Genomic DNA, 17,575 nt, shown 5'->3' on the forward strand with positions numbered 1-17,575 from the left:
CAGAAGATCTCCAAAGCGTCGCGACATCGAATACAAACGAAACACCGTTTTCGATGGTAGAGTTCTCACTTACGCTCTTGTCGTGTAACAATAAAGCCCCGGGGCTTGACAGAATTAAATTCAACTTGTTGAAAAATCTGCCTGACTCTGCCCAAAGGTGCTTGTTGAACTTATTCAACAACAATTACAACTTTAGCTCAGGTCTTCACATTTAAATATCTCGGGGTTTGGTTCGACTTCAAAGACACCTGGGGATATCCCATTAGGTATCTGAGGCTGGATTATGGTGGAGTGGTCCCAGGAGACCTGATGAGGTTGTACCAAGCTGCTTCTGCTTCCGATCCGCGGCGAACACCCATTTCATCAAGCTGGAAAGAATTCAGTATCGTTGTTTGCGTATTGCCCTAGGTTGCAAGCAGACGATGAGTCTCGAAGTGCTGGCAGGTGTTTTACCTAAGTCTACTGTGTTTTTCAACACATCCATGAAAGAAGAGATTCGTGGAATCCCGGATCACGTACGACCTCAAGGGACCCGGAATATTTTCATAATAAATTTAGAAGAGTCAGTTAAATAATTTAAAAAACCTGATGACTTTGAACAAATGTAAAGGAAATTTCGTTATTTTTGCTAAAAGAGAAAATGTAACATTATGTAATCGAAAATCAAATCAAATTATTTGCAGATTCGTACCTTGCCATTGTGTATCGTCATTTTCCTAATTGGAACATGGAAAAGACTTGTGCAATAAATGAAGTGAGAAAACAAGACAACAAAAAGTACGGGTGTGTAATGTCAGAGACATAACTGGATGTCGTGAATACGAATAAAACTGACACGATTTCTTTACACTTTGGAATTCGAATTGATAGTTTATCGATTGTGTGAATTGCGAAACTTTCCCCTTTTTCGTTAGTAAAATTTTCAACGATTTTTGACGTCGATTATTTCATTTCAGATTTGCATATTTCATTGAAAGAAACTATCAAGATGCTGTACAGGATTCATTTCTGCCTTTCAGAAGGACCAAATTGTGGAATTCTCTACGATATTTAGCACAGTTCGGAACATTTATCTCGAACGATTTTCGCACAGCGAAAAATGCACGAAGCAAATCAAATTATTTTGAATTTTCACTAAACTGATGATTTCTACCTTCGATTTGCAATCTTAATAGTTCTTCAAATAACATTTAGAGCCATTAGAATGGCTGATTTGATATAATGTTGTCCACTTATCGTTTCTTGTTTTCTTTCTCTTCAATGCAATCGACCAGCACCTCTGTTGTCTGATGCAATCGTTCTTGCTTGAATTGAACCTAGCTTTGCGAACAAACCGACACATTCGCTCGCAGTGCCAAATGATGCGAAACTGGTTTAATGCGTCTTCTCGCCTTGACGACCGGAAGGCAAATGAGAACTACGACCTGAGCGTTTGAGGTTTTTAACCACACAGAAGTTGCGCTCTCCGATGCCGCTGTTTGAATGCGTCTTCTCGCCCCGACGTCGGCTTTCATCCAACGCACAAGAAGAAATGTTCGATTTTCGACCACGGTTCCCCTTTTATAACGTTCAGTTGAAGATATGTGCCTGACTACCTCAAAATCGTCGTCCTTGCGCGAAAAACCCAAGCAAAAGTAAAGAGTTTGTGGTTTTCTCCCACTGTTCAAAATATTATCCTAAATTCCTGATCATATTTTTGATGAAATAGTGAAAGAATTATGTTGCTGCCATTAATACAAGTCGAGATACGAGGTCTGTTCAAAAAGTACCCGGAATTCTCATTTTTCTAAAAAAATATTTATTTATTCGTCTACATCTATATGGTCCCTTCAAAGTAATCCCCCCTAGATATAATACACTTATGCCAGCGTTTTTTCCAGTCTTCGAAACACCCCTGATAGTCACTTTTTGTAATGCTCTGTAGCACTCTCAGCGATTCTGCCTTTATCTCTTCAATCGATGAAAAACGCTGTCCTTTCATGGGTCTCTTCAACTTTGGGAACAGGAAAAAATCACACGGAGCGATATCTGGTGAATAAGGAGGTTGGGGCATGATTAAAGTCTTGTTTTTAGCCAAAAAATCACGAATAAGCAGAAGCAGTTTTGGAACGAATTTTGCTGCCACTCGTTTCATGCCCAAAACATTTGAAAAAATATGATGGCATGAGCCAACTGATATGCCAACTTCATCAGCAACTTCTCTAATAGTGATTCGGCGATCATCCATAATCATTTTTTCCACTTTTCCCACATTTTCATCGATTATTGACGTGCTGGGTCGACCGGAGCGTTCGTCGTCTTCAACGTCTTCGCGGTCATCTTGGAAACGCTTATACCACTCGTAAACACTTGTTTTTTTCATAGCAGACTCATCGTAGGCTCTCTGTAACATTTCGCACACTTGGTTACACTTTATTTCATTTTTCACGCAAAATTTAATACAAATTCTTTGACTCTTCAATTCTTCCATTGTTTAAACTAACAAAAATCGCCGAGCTCAAAAAAACACGTCTACAGCAGCCGCTACAAGACAGAATGTAAACAATGAATACAGCTGAAAGTTTCACCATACATTAGGGACATATGTACCAACACAATAAAAAAAAATTTTGACCACCGGACTCTCCAGACGCGTGCAATTAAAAAATTCCGGGAACTTTTTGAACAGACCTCGTATGTAGATTTGCGTCACCTGTAAATTTCATAATCTTTTGCTTTGAGGATAACATAAAAATAGGTACATTCGAGACGAGTTTTCGCGTTTCCGTAACAACAGTAATGTACAATTTTTGAACTGTTTTTTTTTCTGCGGTATTGCTTCTAAGAGCCGAAGCAAAGATATTGTATCCAATTTGATCAAAGTTTGTTGATTGAATTTGAGTAAGCTGCCAAATAACATGGCGATTCTACTAATGAGATGACTATTGGTACAATCGCTCTATATTTACTAGAAAAAACCGTGAGTCGTTCGCACTAATTGTTTGAAGAATTCTAACTCGCTCTATAAAAATAAATTCGTTATTTATAGATTATCTGCTGAAATGCCAAAGAATTCTTCTTGGAACGGCGTATGTGTGTTGTGTATGCGCTTGAAGAAGACGTCACGTTTTTAATCTTGTTTTTGGAGCTACAATTCAATTGGATCCTGAAATCACAAAAATAATGTTACTCAAGCAGAGTATCATTGTACTAATACCCTCGACAGGGCATCTTTCAAAGCACAATTTTTTTATGTAACAATTTGTAAACATTTCTTGTTTTTGAACCTACATGAAAGTGATGACTTGAAGGATTGAGAAATGCAGATCTTAGAACAATGATTCAATGACAGTTTTGAAAATACTTTATACTATCCATACTCGCATATCAGTCCTATATGAAAAATCGACATGGTGAGAAAAAGGCGATTAAAATATTATTTTTACAACTTTTGATATGATATGATAACGTTTTTGGCGTAGTGATAAAATGCCAAATCGTACCAGAATAGTGAGGGAGTGTCATGGCTGCGTAAGAACGGCAACAATCGCTTATTTGGGCATTCTTCACGGTATATTTCCTTGTTTACCGTTCTGGTAGTGATGAAACTTTAGTTTGCTCGACCACAACTGCACATTGCCTGCTAAACAAAAATTTTTTTTTTGGGAGACTTGACCTTTTTCTTTTTTCTTCATCTTGAAATGTTCCTCTACGCCATACCGTTCAGGGCAGTATTAAAAACCATTCCGGGAAGATGCTTAAAGTCTTCAAGTACATAAACAGGAAAACTTTGTCAAATATCCGCGAAACAACTTTTAGCCGTGACATTCTGTTTATCAGTACGGTTCGGTACAGTTTTCACCTTGAACGACTTCATACTTTGCCGGTACTTGAAAGTAGAAAGTGCACGAAAGTTGCAGGCATTTTTATTTTTTTAGCCACAGTAAGTACCGAAAGATCTGGTCTCTTTTGCTAACATTTGCTTCACCTTCGCGTCCTTCTGGTGGTTCCTGAGATCTGTTTTTGTTTCGGTCTCAGGCTTCCTGGCTGTTGTCAAATGTGTATCGGAAGATTGGGGAACGTTGCCAAACCAACTCAAAATATTCATGGTAAATATTCATATGGGACATATATGCGAATATAGTGTAGTAGTTTACTCGAATTTCAAAACACACATGTTTTGATCCAGACTTTGTGACTTTTGTTTGTTACGACTTGAGTCGCGAGGTACACAGAAACTTCTTCTCCTGTTACATGGTCAATAAAACCGTTTTATGTCGAATAACGATTGTATTAGTTAGGGGACGGTTGATTCAAAAATCGTGTCGTTATCCATCCTCATCTCCATAAAAAGTTTAATGTGATTTGATAGTTTTGCTATTTCATAATATTCAACAAAAGTATTCAAGTGAAAGTTGGGAAGTGAAAATAAGCAAACAAGGTGTACCTCAAATTTTTTGGAATCTTACTTCAATTCATCAATACGTTTGGCCAACAGAACTACTACGGATGTGATTGAACACATCTCAAAAAGTAATCCGAAGAAATATTTTTTTTTTTAAATACATGGAAGCTGTTACATCGAACTATACACACATCCTTTTGCACGGTCGATATTGTTCAATTTTTAGTCTTATTTATGGTTTCCCGATAAAAACATTTCAGATTGATTGCATCTTTTTCTTAGTTGGATAAACTTGCTGTGACATTGACCCAGAATAAATGGCAAACCGTTGGTCGTTTCCCGAGTAACGGCAAAGTGATATGATGCTCGACTAACAAAAATGGTTGTTGACCGAAAGAAAGGTTTGGAAACATTCAACGGTTTTGTCAACTTTGTGTAAGTAGTTCGGGATTTCGTGTTGGGTGAGCCAAATTTTCATTTGCTGTTCCTTTAGCTCAATGAGAAAATTTATCAAATTGAAATTGACCATTTTTTTTATCGTTAAATACTTTCGTGTACACTGTGGTCTCTTTTTACGCGGGGGATACCTACCGCGTAAAACAAAACCGCGTAATTCCGGAAATCCGCGTAGCTTCGGAAATCCGCGTAGAAAGCCGAAAAACAAAAGAATTTTTTTTATGCCAAATGTCTTAGGAAATGCATGAAACGTCATGTCAGAGAGTTGACTTAAAAAAAAATGTGTCTAATCCTACAAAACAAATCATTCAAATTATTTTTAAACAATAGTAGCAATTCGTATCTTTGGAATGCTAAGCTGCTATTCTTCGTTCAAATTGGTTCCGAAGGGCCTTTTGCATAAGGCTAGTAAAATAAGCCTTCTTTTCTATGGTACCACTCAATGATTTTTCCTTAAAACATGATCTTCAATAACATCACTACTAAGCTAATAAACTCATTGCATAATTCTCTTCTTAACTCAAACAATTATTTCTTGTCCCACCCAAGAAGGCCAGAAGCTACCTCAATCAGGCAATGATCTCGATTTGATCAAAAGTCCAAACTTCTACTCTGCATTGATCGCTTTCCGCCTGAACGCTAATAAATGCCATAACTTCTCCCAGGTGCAACTGGATCCGAACTCAATCGAATCACAGCCGTAGCCACAAAAGCAGCACAGTAGCTGGCAAAGACGGAATACCGCCACCGACAGTTATTACACAAATAGAAACAAATTGTATTATCACCCAGGGCCAGGGGCCAAAATCGTTCCATTTCTTTAAAGAGCAGCCAGGAAACCCATCGGCTATCGTCAATCCAAATCGCACCACACTCTGCTCCATCTCCGACGCCCGATTACTAATCGGCCGGCAGCAGCAGCAGTGAAGTGAGGTGTGTTATGTACCTTTTTTTTACTTTTTTGCCCCATCTCCATGTTTCCTCCATCAGCGTGTTCCACCCGTGAAGTGTTAAATAAATTAATAAATTTAAAGATCATCGCCTCTTGTGGTCGGCCAACCACGACAACACGCCGTCAGTATCCATGAAACTCTTTTTGCTTTGGAACAACCCAGCTGGAAGGTTTTGCGGCGCCCATCGTGGCGTAAATTGTGGTGCCACGAAACGTCGAAACTGCACCGGTTTGAGAGGATGTAGCATGGGCTGGGCGAGTTGGGAGAACCATCGATCTACAGTGGAACCGAACAAGAAGGAAATAGGGAATGGAGCTGGTGAGTAAACAAATGTGACTTGCCCGCAGCAAACAGGTTTCCTGTTGGTTCTGTGTGTTCACGCATTTTCTGGTCTATGATTTGGATTCTTATGGTTAGTAATGTTCGGTTAGCTGGAAAACCTACACGAGATTAAGTGGGACAACCCAGACGAAGCGATGATTTCCTTTGCCTTTTCTTCAGTCTCGATTAATATGATGTAATCCAGCAAACCTGATGAGGACGGCCGTATACTTTGCTTGAATCTAGTTAATTCATCTTGAGTATGAGTTTTGCTATCATTTCAGAAGATTGAGAAACTACGAATTTACGAAATTTCCATCGAATAATCGTATTCTTCAAAATATATTTCTGCGGTTCAACGGCACAAATATATTTCAGAGTCAATTTTAGCCAGTTTTTTTCATAACTTCCAAAAGTTCATTTAGGGGTTAGCCAAATTTTGTGCTAGGGCACATAACCGTTTTCATTATTTTTACGTTTCGTCTTTGACTCATCAGTGCAGAGCAGTTCAAATTGAACTGCTTAGTGCTAAACTCGGCAGTTCAATTTGAACCGCTAAGCAGACGTAAAGTTTCTGCTACTTACAGAACACTTTTTGTTTTGCAACGAAGTGCAATGTCTTTTCTGACGTGCCGAACGAAAACGTGTTTTCGACTATTTCTGGCCGATGCAGGTATGGTCATTTAGGGGTTAGCCAAATTTTGTGCTAGGGCACATAACCGTTTTCATTATTTTTACGTTTCGTCTTTGACTCATCAGTGCAGAGCAGAAAAGACATTGCACTTCGTTGCAAAACAAAAAGTGTTCTGTAAGTAGCAGAAACTTTACGTCTGCTTAGCGGTTCAAATTGAACTGCCGAGTTTAGCACTAAGCAGTTCAATTTGAACTGCTCTGCACTGATGAGTCAAAGACGAAACGTAAAAATAATGAAAACGGTTATGTGCCCTAGCACAAAATTTGGCTAACCCCTAAATGACCATACCTGCATCGGCCAGAAATAGTCGAAAACACGTTTTCGTTCGGCACGTCAGAAAAGACATTGCACTTCGTTGCAAAACAAAAAGTGTTCTGTAAGTAGCAGAAACTTTACGTCTGCTTAGCGGTTCAAATTGAACTGCCGAGTTTAGCACTAAGCAGTTCAATTTGAACTGCTCTGCACTGATGAGTCAAAGACGAAACGTAAAAATAATGAAAACGGTTATGTGCCCTAGCACAAAATTTGGCTAACCCCTAAATGACCATACCTGCATCGGCCAGAAATAGTCGAAAACACGTTTTCGTTCGGCACGTCAGAAAAGACATTGCACTTCGTTGCAAAACAAAAAGTGTTTTGTAAGTAGCAGAAACTTTACGTCTGCTTAGCGGTTCAAATTGAACTGCCGAGTTTAGCACTAAGCAGTTCAATTTGAACTGCTCTGCACTGATGAGTCAAAGACGAAACGTAAAAATAATGAAAACGGTTATGTGCCCTAGCACAAAATTTGGCTAACCCCTAAATGACCATACCTGCATCGGCCAGAAATAGTCGAAAACACGTTTTCGTTCGGCACGTCAGAAAAGACATTGCACTTCGTTGCAAAACAAAAAGTGTTCTGTAAGTAGCAGAAACTTTACGTCTGCTTAGCGGTTCAAATTGAACTGCCGAGTTTAGCACTAAGCAGTTCAATTTGAACTGCTCTGCACTGATGAGTCAAAGACGAAACGTAAAAATAAATTCCAAAAGTTGCTAATTGAAATAATCTGTGACATAGCGTTTCGGCTCTGTGCCTTTTAGTGGTCATTAGTATTTAATACTGGAATTATTGCAGCTGAACACGTTAACAAGGAACCGGAACCTGGATTGTGCTTTGAGCAATTGAAAACTGTCCCAAAAAGTATGGATGGATCTAGTTGGCGGAGAAAATGAAACGAAAGTGCTTTCGAGCGATTGTATTCGAGTGTATCCTTGGATACTCGAATGCCTCCAGTTAATCTTAAATCAATCCTACTTGATAAAGTATCAACTGATGCATACAAAAAAGTTCCATATATTTCAAATAGCATCGTAAAAAAAGTTCTGATATTTCAAGCAAAAATCAATTACTTGATTTGCGTTACTTTATTTGGTCTTTTTAATTGGATTACAACTTCTTTAACGAAATAATCACAGTAGAGGGATACTTTCATTTGACTTTTGTCTAACTCAACGATTGCTATGTAATCTAATAATGAGTGTTATATAATCCAAACTATTCTTTCGAAATCAATACAATCTTTTAAAGTATGCATTGAAAAAAATGTAAATTTTCGTCACGACAACACTCGGTCACTTGTTGAGACTGCTGTGAAATAGTGGACAGCGTTACATTGTAATGATTGTCTTGGCGGATTGCATACTGATATCATCATGTTTTCTGCTGATTGACCAATAATAATTGAAAAATAGTATTGTGAATTGATACCATTCCAACTCAAACAGAACATCTCAATAGTATAATAGCTACCTTCGTCGACCGCCCCTATCTCCATCATTCACAGGGATGAATAAAGGATAAGGACAAAAGGGAATTTTGGTCGGATTTAAAAACAGTCGATTTTTGTCGATTTAGGGAAAAGATTTAAAAACAGTCAAACGCAATGCCGGTACAGTTTGTTACATCAAAGCGTGGTCAATGTGAAACATGGTAGCGATGTATTTCTTTTCCTATGCAATCCCAGTCCACCATGCTTTATGGATGGACTCGAATTAAAACAAGCAGTTGTTGTGAATTACATGTGGAAGTTGAAGCAGCTCGTAAGCAAATGAGCAAATCGTTATAAAAAAAATCGATAATATTCAAACGGATCAGGGTCATTTCGCCGAAAGCCATTTCGCCGAAAGCCGTTTCGCCGAAATTCATTTCGCCGAAAGGGTTATTTCGCCGAATGACATTTCGCCGAATGCCATTTTGCCGAAAGCCATTTCGCCGAAAGGATCATTTCTCCGAATCCTGAAGTCGTCTTGAAATCGTAATTAGAATTGATTTAAATTAAAGACAAACGAAAGATGATAGCGTTAAGGCCCGTTTTGTTAACTTACCATTGTACTTCTTGAATAATGATTGATTGTTGTACTCTTGAATAAAAATTGATGCATGAACCTCAGAAAGTAGTTCCCAAGAAAACTTGTTGACTTGTGGTAATTTCCGTTTATTAAGTGAAAATGAAAAAATACTAATGCGGCTACGCCACATCGTTTTAGTTCATGTGCTGTCCGACCTCGCTACCGCTCGTTCGGACCTAACTAAAGCAAAGAAACCTAGCTTTGAGTAGACCGGGCAAACGAGGCGGTTACAGGTTTGTATGCAAGAGGCCGCCGCTTCCGACGGCGAGTCGGCGGCCAACTCAGCGGCCATCTTGGCTTCGGTTATGTGGCTTCGCCACATCAGTTATACAGGAGACATAACATGCAGGAGATATGACTCTTACGGCAAAATTACCCTTTCGGCAAAATGACCCTTTCGGCGAAATGACCTATTCGGCGAAACGACTTTCGGCGAAATGGCATTCGGCGAAATGGCTTTCGGCGATATGACCCGCTCCCTATTCAAACCGCGTGTCAATAGCTTCATAGAAAGCATATCCCGTCGGTGCCAGCTTATAATTGATGCTGGAGAGATTTGTACCTCGTACTAAGGTTTCCGCATTCAGTGTTGACGACCATTCAAAAAATGAATGAACTAATTTTCAAAAAATCTTTTATTGTTATTATCTTATGGAAGGGTGTATTTTTTAAACCAAAACGAGATCTCCCCTGATGCACTTTGAATGTAATAAACATTGCTTTGTGTTGCCTTCCAAAATTTATTCGTAACTATTGAGTATCAGAAATCACATTATGCTTGCAACAAGTTTTATTATGTTTTGGCATCAAAAATGCCTTACTCTGCACTAATATGTGTCAAATAAAAGTTTCAAAAGTAGCCGCGTTACCTTTTTCTGTCATAATTTTGAACGCTAATAAATCAGTGATCTGTGGATGGATTTACATAATTTAACTACCAATCGATTCAGAAACATTTAACTTAAACTTGTATGGCAACGTCGTTTCAGTTTTTCAATAGTATACTATGTGGAAAATGGTTAGAATCGACTTATGTTTTCACTAACCAATCACAGCAGAGCAAATGATGTCATCCTATCGGTTTTTCGTGCACGGTTGACGGTTTCGATCGTTGGTCTGCACCTAGAATTTCATATAGTAGAAAATCTGCTTCGTTCGGCATAGTATCGCTCATTTCTGCATCACATGAACATTCGCACGATTCCCTTATCTATGAATATATATATGCCATCTTACAACTTTAACATTAATCGGCAGCTAGCCACTAGTTACAAATAGATATCCATCGCCGTAATCTTACACGGAAAGAAATCCGTTACTGCTGTCATGATTATAAAATCATGAAACCAATCATTTTAACTACTCATGAAACCATAAGCAATAAGTCTTCTCCCATGAAAATTAATCATGGTCCGAAAATGCGTTACTTGAGGAATGTATTTCTTATAAAGCTCGTAAATCCAATTTCCTATCCGGATATCACTTTGAACCCTCTGCCTCAAGTGATGTGATGGGTTGTCTAATAGAGTAGTGGTAAAAAATTGAAAATTGACATTATAAGTTTCACATTTTGTATTAATATATCTGCATGTATTCTTACATATTCGATGTGACTGTTGTTGTTAAAATAATATTCCGAGAGATGACGTAAACCGAAAAATAATTTCGACTGTAAATTAGTAGCACCATCTAACGAAAATTAGATTTTTTTTTTGTTCAACCAGTTTGATTAATTTGTTTCATAGATATAAGAACACAAGCTGTATTGATTCACCTAAATATTTCAAATAAGACGATTTTTGAAGGATGTTTTGAAAACAAACAAGGAAAAATCCATCCGCGGTATTTGCAAGAATTCAACCTAGAGTATCTATTTAAGAGGTTTGATTCACATGTGTATTTTAATGCAGTTCGTTTATGTTTTCCAAATTCTGAAACAAAAAATCAAATCTGGAGCAATGAACGCAAGTTGACACTTAATTTTAGGTGTCGTGTGTGTTCAAAAAAATATATAAATTGTTGATGCTTCAGATTAAAAGAAATTCGTTGTGCTTTTTACTGTTTTGCTATTCAAATGTACATTATTTGAGACATTAGTTGAAATCGTATAATCAATACGCCACACACTTCCTCACCATTCCATTTAATTCATATTTAAAACATTCATATTTTGAAACATAACGCCTGAATTTATGTTGCAAAGATTACCATCGTAGCAGAAACACGCCTGAAGTTATACCCAACAACGTCAAATGCGTTACGTTAAATTTCAACGAAATCAGTCCAAATGGAACTTTTAATCTATTATCCCCAAATCATGACTCGTTTTGCTCATTTCTTAAATCGGAATTTTACCCGTGTAGAAACTAATTATGGGTCTTTTGCCAGCATGTGCCGAATATTCAACCACTGTTCCAACTCATTCGACTTTAATCTATCACGAAACGTTGTCAAGAAATTGTTCCTAGGGTTAATATCTAATTAGTTTTAGTTTTAGTTAGTTTAGAAATACTATGTTTAAGTGAGATGTATCATTTGGATGATTGTAATCTGTTGATGCAAAAGATGAGGAGGTTTTATGCCTGTTGGAGAGCAAGTTTGACAGAAACAAACTCCACCGGGCTTTTCCCTACTCCGAATAAAAAAATAAACTAATAAACAAATAAATTAAAGGTAGCAGGTAGCTTGTCGCTCACTGGATGCTTGCTTTTGTGATGTGTCATTTTCTTCCATCTGCAGCACACCGTGTTCGCTTGAGTATTTTGAATATAGCTGTTGAATTTACGGGAACTAGCAGGCCTAGTTCAGAACTTTCGGCGATAGATTTTTTGGACCTAATTTGAAGCGCTTGTATCTCGGTAATTTGTTGATGGATTTGCCACATTCTTCATGTTAGCAGTACGGCGCTGTATGCCAAATATGTGTTCGTTTGTGAAGGTGTTCACTGCATTTGATTCCCTGGTGAGCGACCACCAAATTAACTTTTCTCACCCTCACCCGATTGTTGGATGAGTTGAGAAAAATTGAAACTGAACACCAACGAAACTGTTGACGATTTAAAACGTTCTAATGCTCAACACGGAAATTTTGAATTGTGCTTGAATTACGTATTTTTTGGATTGTCACAAACTAATCTTTAAGAAATATACCTGTGAGCCGACAGAAATTCGCTCGGCCCGACAAGGAGCTCTAGGGCAGGTTCATGCAGAAAACCGAATTTTAAACACTTCTCACTAGGTCATTTGAAGATGGAGTTATATTATTTTTCGATGAACATTAGATTAGGTTCTAACTGTAAATGACCGAAAATAAATTTAACAAAATTTTCATAACGTTTTGTGAGAAGATAGTCTACAAATCTACGTGGAGGTGAAAGGAGGGGGGTGTATTTATAAAAGTCTACGAAAGTCTACGAGGGTGTTCCAAATTTTGGTCTACGTGGTTTATGAATGTCCTTTATCAAAAAGTATATAATGATGTCAATTAGATTGTAGCTTTATGATAAATGACTTTAATTGAATAGTTCTCAATTTCAATTATCTGTAGTTTTCTAAAAAAAATAATTCCATATACAAATTTTCTCATTAGGCTTGTCGGAAACACCAATCTGTTGTGGAATTCACGTAGGAATATTATTATAAATACTTCTTGAACCCAGTTAACGATGATATATTCGTAACTGAAGGTTCCGATTTCCTAAAATTAGTTTTGGAATCCTAGATAGTGTTTCACAATGATTGCCCTATTTTTCATACTTAAATCTGTTGATGAAAGAGTTTTAAAATTCCATTTTTAATGTCATTATGATCGGTCGTGTCTCGTACACAACTCTGTTATGTGATTTGATTTTGTAATTCATTTTCACAAAAATCAATTGGTCCTGGTCAATAACTGAGTAGCAACATATGGGTGATCTCTAATGCTAGAAAAAATAGGGGGGTCGGAATGGGACTATTGCGGGGTCGGTACTTTTTAAAACGATTGCTTATTTCCGTTACAGTCACTTTATCTTCTAAAATTATGACCCGAATGACATGTACAGTGGCTTAAACAGAAGATAACTGTTTCCTTCAATCCAGTCACATGTTCTCCAAACAAAATAATTTAAACCACTTTCCAAGCCGAAGTCGATTTCGGTTCACGTTACCTTAATCATATTGGAATAATGAAAGAATTAACTATCCAATGTCCCAGTTGGAGACATTCTTGCTTGTCGTGACCTTTCTTACATGAAACTTCTTCATCATTTCATAAAGACAATTGAAGTTTCAATTTAATAATTGACCCTTTTGAGGGTTAGTTCTGACTCCTACTGCGTCCATTGGTTCGTCCAATAGCAAAATTTTAATAAAAATGATGTGCTGATAAAAACAAACTCAAAATAGGTTACGAAATCAACAACAAAATGTATAAAAATTTCAGCTTATTTTATAATTTATAGCAGTTAATCGTTTGTTTCAAATAATATGATATTTAAAAAATAAGAGGAATATGTTTTATTAAAATTAAATCGTTATGACTATATTAGTATTATATTAGGATAAGAATTGTATGTAAAAGTGATGCTACGGAGAAGAAAAACTTATGTAAATTGCCTTAAGAAATAAACGTATTTATGGAAAAAAATGAAAGAATTAATTTTTTTCTCATGAAACGTGCGTAAAACTATCTCACAGAAGCAAAACTTGAATCGGTAAAACTTCACGGATCTGCAGAACCGCTTTGCCATTAAGCTACCCTGGAGACGTTAGTAAATCAATTCTCAAAGACAAACCAACGCTGAAGTAGCGAACCGCACATGTTCACCGTATACGGAAAATTTTTAAGATTACCTTTAACATGCTAGTGACAACATTAAAGTTATTGGTAATCGATTAATTTTGATATTCATACAGGTTGAAAACATTTTACGAAACTAATAAATCAACTAATCACAAACTCGCTAATCAAATTCGTAATTAATAAAAAATAGCTTAAAGAGCTTTATTTTTATAATACTTCAGTGATGGAAATTGCAATAATTTCGAAATCTCTGTGTAATGCATTTTAGCCTGAATGGCGAAAATAAAAGCAGCTCTTTTTTAATTTTATCTTATCTAATCGAAATGTTTTTTTTTTCCTAAGATGAGTCAGACTGAACATTACTATAGCGACCTAATATTTTTGTTCTCCTACATGCGCAACTTGTATTAGCAGAGATAAAGGTGCTCAAGTTAACAGTAAACTACCATTACTTGCACTAGCAGTTTCATTGATCTGCTTAGTAGCAATTAATTAAAGACGAGACGTAAAGAATAAATGGATTACTACGAGATTTCAAAATGGCTTAGCTGGCAGCTTTTGAATAGCGCATCAAAAAAAATCAGCGCATGTGTTATTTTCGTAGGAAATTTATTGAGGAAGTAAACCTTCGAAGACCACAAAACAATTCGAAATTTGTAGTTTTTTTAACCTGAGAGAAGAAGGATTATAAAGTAACAACCTAATGAGTAATATAAAGAAGAGTTTTTAGTTAACGGTTTATTTTGAACTGCTAGGTTGCGTAACAATTCAACATAAACTGCTATGCACTTACGAGTCGAAGGCGAAACGAAATCTTTTGAGATCTACTATTTGTACAGTTCGCATTTTACACAAATTTAGCAAATATTCGATTGAATGTTATATAAACGTAGTAGATAGCAGTGGATTTCTTTGATATAACTTATAACTGTTATCCCGTCAACTGATTCAACTTAAAACGAATTACACTTCGATCTAAATCCAAACCGGACTTAATGAATGATCGTCGCTTGATTTGCTTTACCAAAAAAAAATTTGGAGTTGAGATTTTTGTTCTTCCAGTTCCAACTAGAAAGCCATACTCGATCAAACCAAGTCGGCCATTCAGTGCAATTGTGGCCAGAGATAGCTGGTCACGATTATGAATATATAATTCCGGTGAGAAAATTCAGTGTAGCATATAAATTACAAGGAAATGGTAATTCACAAAATGATTGTGAATGAATTAGATTGACTTATTGCTACATTAAAATGCCATATTTCAAACAAATTCATCACTATGCTAACATAAATAAAGTTCATAATTTTTGTACAGAACTCACTCGTCAACCAATGGAGTGAACCCCCTCGAACCAGTGACAATCATTTTCGCTACCAGCACGCAATTAGGTTTGTTTATTTCCCGCTTTAGTAGACTGTTCTACGTCCGTCCGTCTGTCCTCCTTATCGGTCCGGTCGATATTCCCGAAATGTGATAACCACAGCAGAAACAAAGCAAACCGTATAATGTACTGACCTGCACTGTGCGCTCGAATTTGAATTGATTCCTGTCCGGACCAAGTCAATAACCTCAGTCAAACAATTTGATGATGAACAACGACGACGCAGTGGAAGTTGTGTTCCCTTGTAACGCAGACAGTCAGTTGTTGACTGGCACTTGACCCGAAACCAGGAGACTTAGTTTCAGTGTCGAGCGTTTGGTCGCTTCCGTTTCGGATCCGAACTTTTATTATATCTTTATCACTTATTCAAAACCTCAAGAAAACTGAACCTGCACTGACTGCGACTTTTCTTTCGTACTCAGCGATCGTAACTCGTGGGCACACTATAATAACTTTGAATCTTGAATGTAGTTGCTGTTGTTGTTGTTGCTAATAGTTGCGGTGAGATAACCGATATCAGAAAGAAAACCACTTTTGGCTCGGCGCAGATGTAAAGTGTAGTTGCACGATAACAATAAGCAAACGCGGTTTAGCTTTCCAGTCAAGCAAATCGACGCCCACGAGTTGTTTATATGCACTCCGATATATGAATTATCCGGTCAGAAACATTCTCCTTTCCACTGCACAATTTGCCCGAACTCACGCAGGTCGTCACTTCGATGTTCGTAATGAACGGATCGGAGCCTCGGTACAAGTTTTTTACAATCTCACCAGCGAACCGAACGGTAAGAATTCTAGCCGATCAAATAGCTTGAAAACAACTAGAAAAAAAACTTCTAAAACATACGGATTTAGTAGAACTGGAAGAGCACCACCGAAAACGCGTGCGTCTGGCTCGGGAGTCAGCGCAATACTTGCCGAGGGGTTCGAAACTTTGCCAGCTTGCGCTGCTCGAACTGACCGGACTAGTCAACATAAAATAGGCAAGCGTAAACAGTTCCATAAGCCTGGTACCATAAGCCTGAGCGAGAGCGTTTGGTTTCGGCTCTCGGGTTTCTCTGACGAGTTGGTGGATCTTGAGCCGGATAAGACACAGCTTAGCTCACTCGAATCTTATCGACTTTGGGGAACTGCAGCTGAGCTCTCAGCTGTAGCGGAAAAGTAAAAAGAAAAATCGACCAAGAGAGAAAAAGAGACACGTTGCTATGCTGTGCGATGTTTGACACGATCCAGTGAGAGCATAAGCTGACATGATGTGAGCATGATTTTCTGAGTTAGCATAACTATTCATGCTGCTTGTAGGCGATCAACGAAATGATGCGCTACATACAGCTTTAGTTGTTTGATGTTGCGCACTCGCATCGGACTTGATACATCTTGCGCTATGTTGCACGACATCTACGGGTTACTTGAACGTTTAACATTTTCGGTTGATGTATTGAGCAATTCTACAATTGTGTATTAGGTGGGCTTCACATGCTCCGATTTAAATGAAACTTAGCACACATTTTCAATATGACAAACTTTTTATTTTTCACAAATTGAGAGACCAATTCGACACTAGACTGACTTTTAAAAACATGGCGATCGAATTTTTATATACAGTGGGGTCGCCCGAGTCAAGTCTAACATCAAAATGTGAACAAATTGAAATCTGATTATGATAGCAACATCAGATTGAAATACTAATATAATATCGACTCATCAAATTTTCAATTAATATCACATCATGTTATCATTTTGCTGTTTAAAGGTAAAGTTTTGTGAAACTCAAAAAATGAAAATATTAAAATCAACAACTTAGTGAATCCATTGAAATTGAGCAAATTTCAAATGGCAACACAGTTCGGTTTCACATCTCATCCAAGTCAGTCGATAAACCAAAACCGCTTACGTTCGGGACAGAAGAAACCAAGTACAGTATTGGGTAGTGAACAATAGAACGATCTCGAAATGAGTGAACCAAACGAACAAAAGCTACCGCCGGTACGAATAAATACAATTTATTGTTGACTTCAGACAGTGCAAAATTCGACCTTCGATACGAGAACTTGAAGGTTTGCTTAAGAGGCAAATGCATCTAGACATTAAACGTGTGCAACGTTACTTCAATGCAATAAGACCAATAATGTTGTTTATATCCAGTTCTATAAAAAGTGGGATGCAATTCAATTCGCTAAAGACAATAATAATGTGCACTATGTGGAGCACGAAA

At 37.4% G+C, this 17,575-nt stretch overlaps 2 protein-coding genes across 4 annotated transcripts in view; one reads left to right on the plus strand and one right to left on the minus strand.

Annotated features, from left to right (window-relative positions):
* The window catches only part of LOC131430443 (alpha-N-acetylgalactosaminidase), a 184,069-nt gene extending 167,763 nt beyond the window's left edge, over positions 1 to 16,306 (minus strand). The window contains exon 1 of the mRNA XM_058595446.1: positions 15,495 to 16,306. The gene's annotated coding sequence lies outside the window, so the exon portion shown is untranslated. The remainder of the gene's footprint in view (positions 1 to 15,494) is intronic.
* The window catches only part of LOC131430442 (6-phosphofructo-2-kinase/fructose-2,6-bisphosphatase 1-like), a 268,836-nt gene that overhangs the window by 189,304 nt on the left and 61,957 nt on the right, over positions 1 to 17,575 (plus strand). The window lies entirely within an intron of this gene.

Source organism: Malaya genurostris, chromosome 2 (genome assembly GCF_030247185.1).
Source record: "Malaya genurostris strain Urasoe2022 chromosome 2, Malgen_1.1, whole genome shotgun sequence".
In the NCBI taxonomy this organism is placed as follows: domain Eukaryota; kingdom Metazoa; phylum Arthropoda; class Insecta; order Diptera; family Culicidae; genus Malaya; species Malaya genurostris.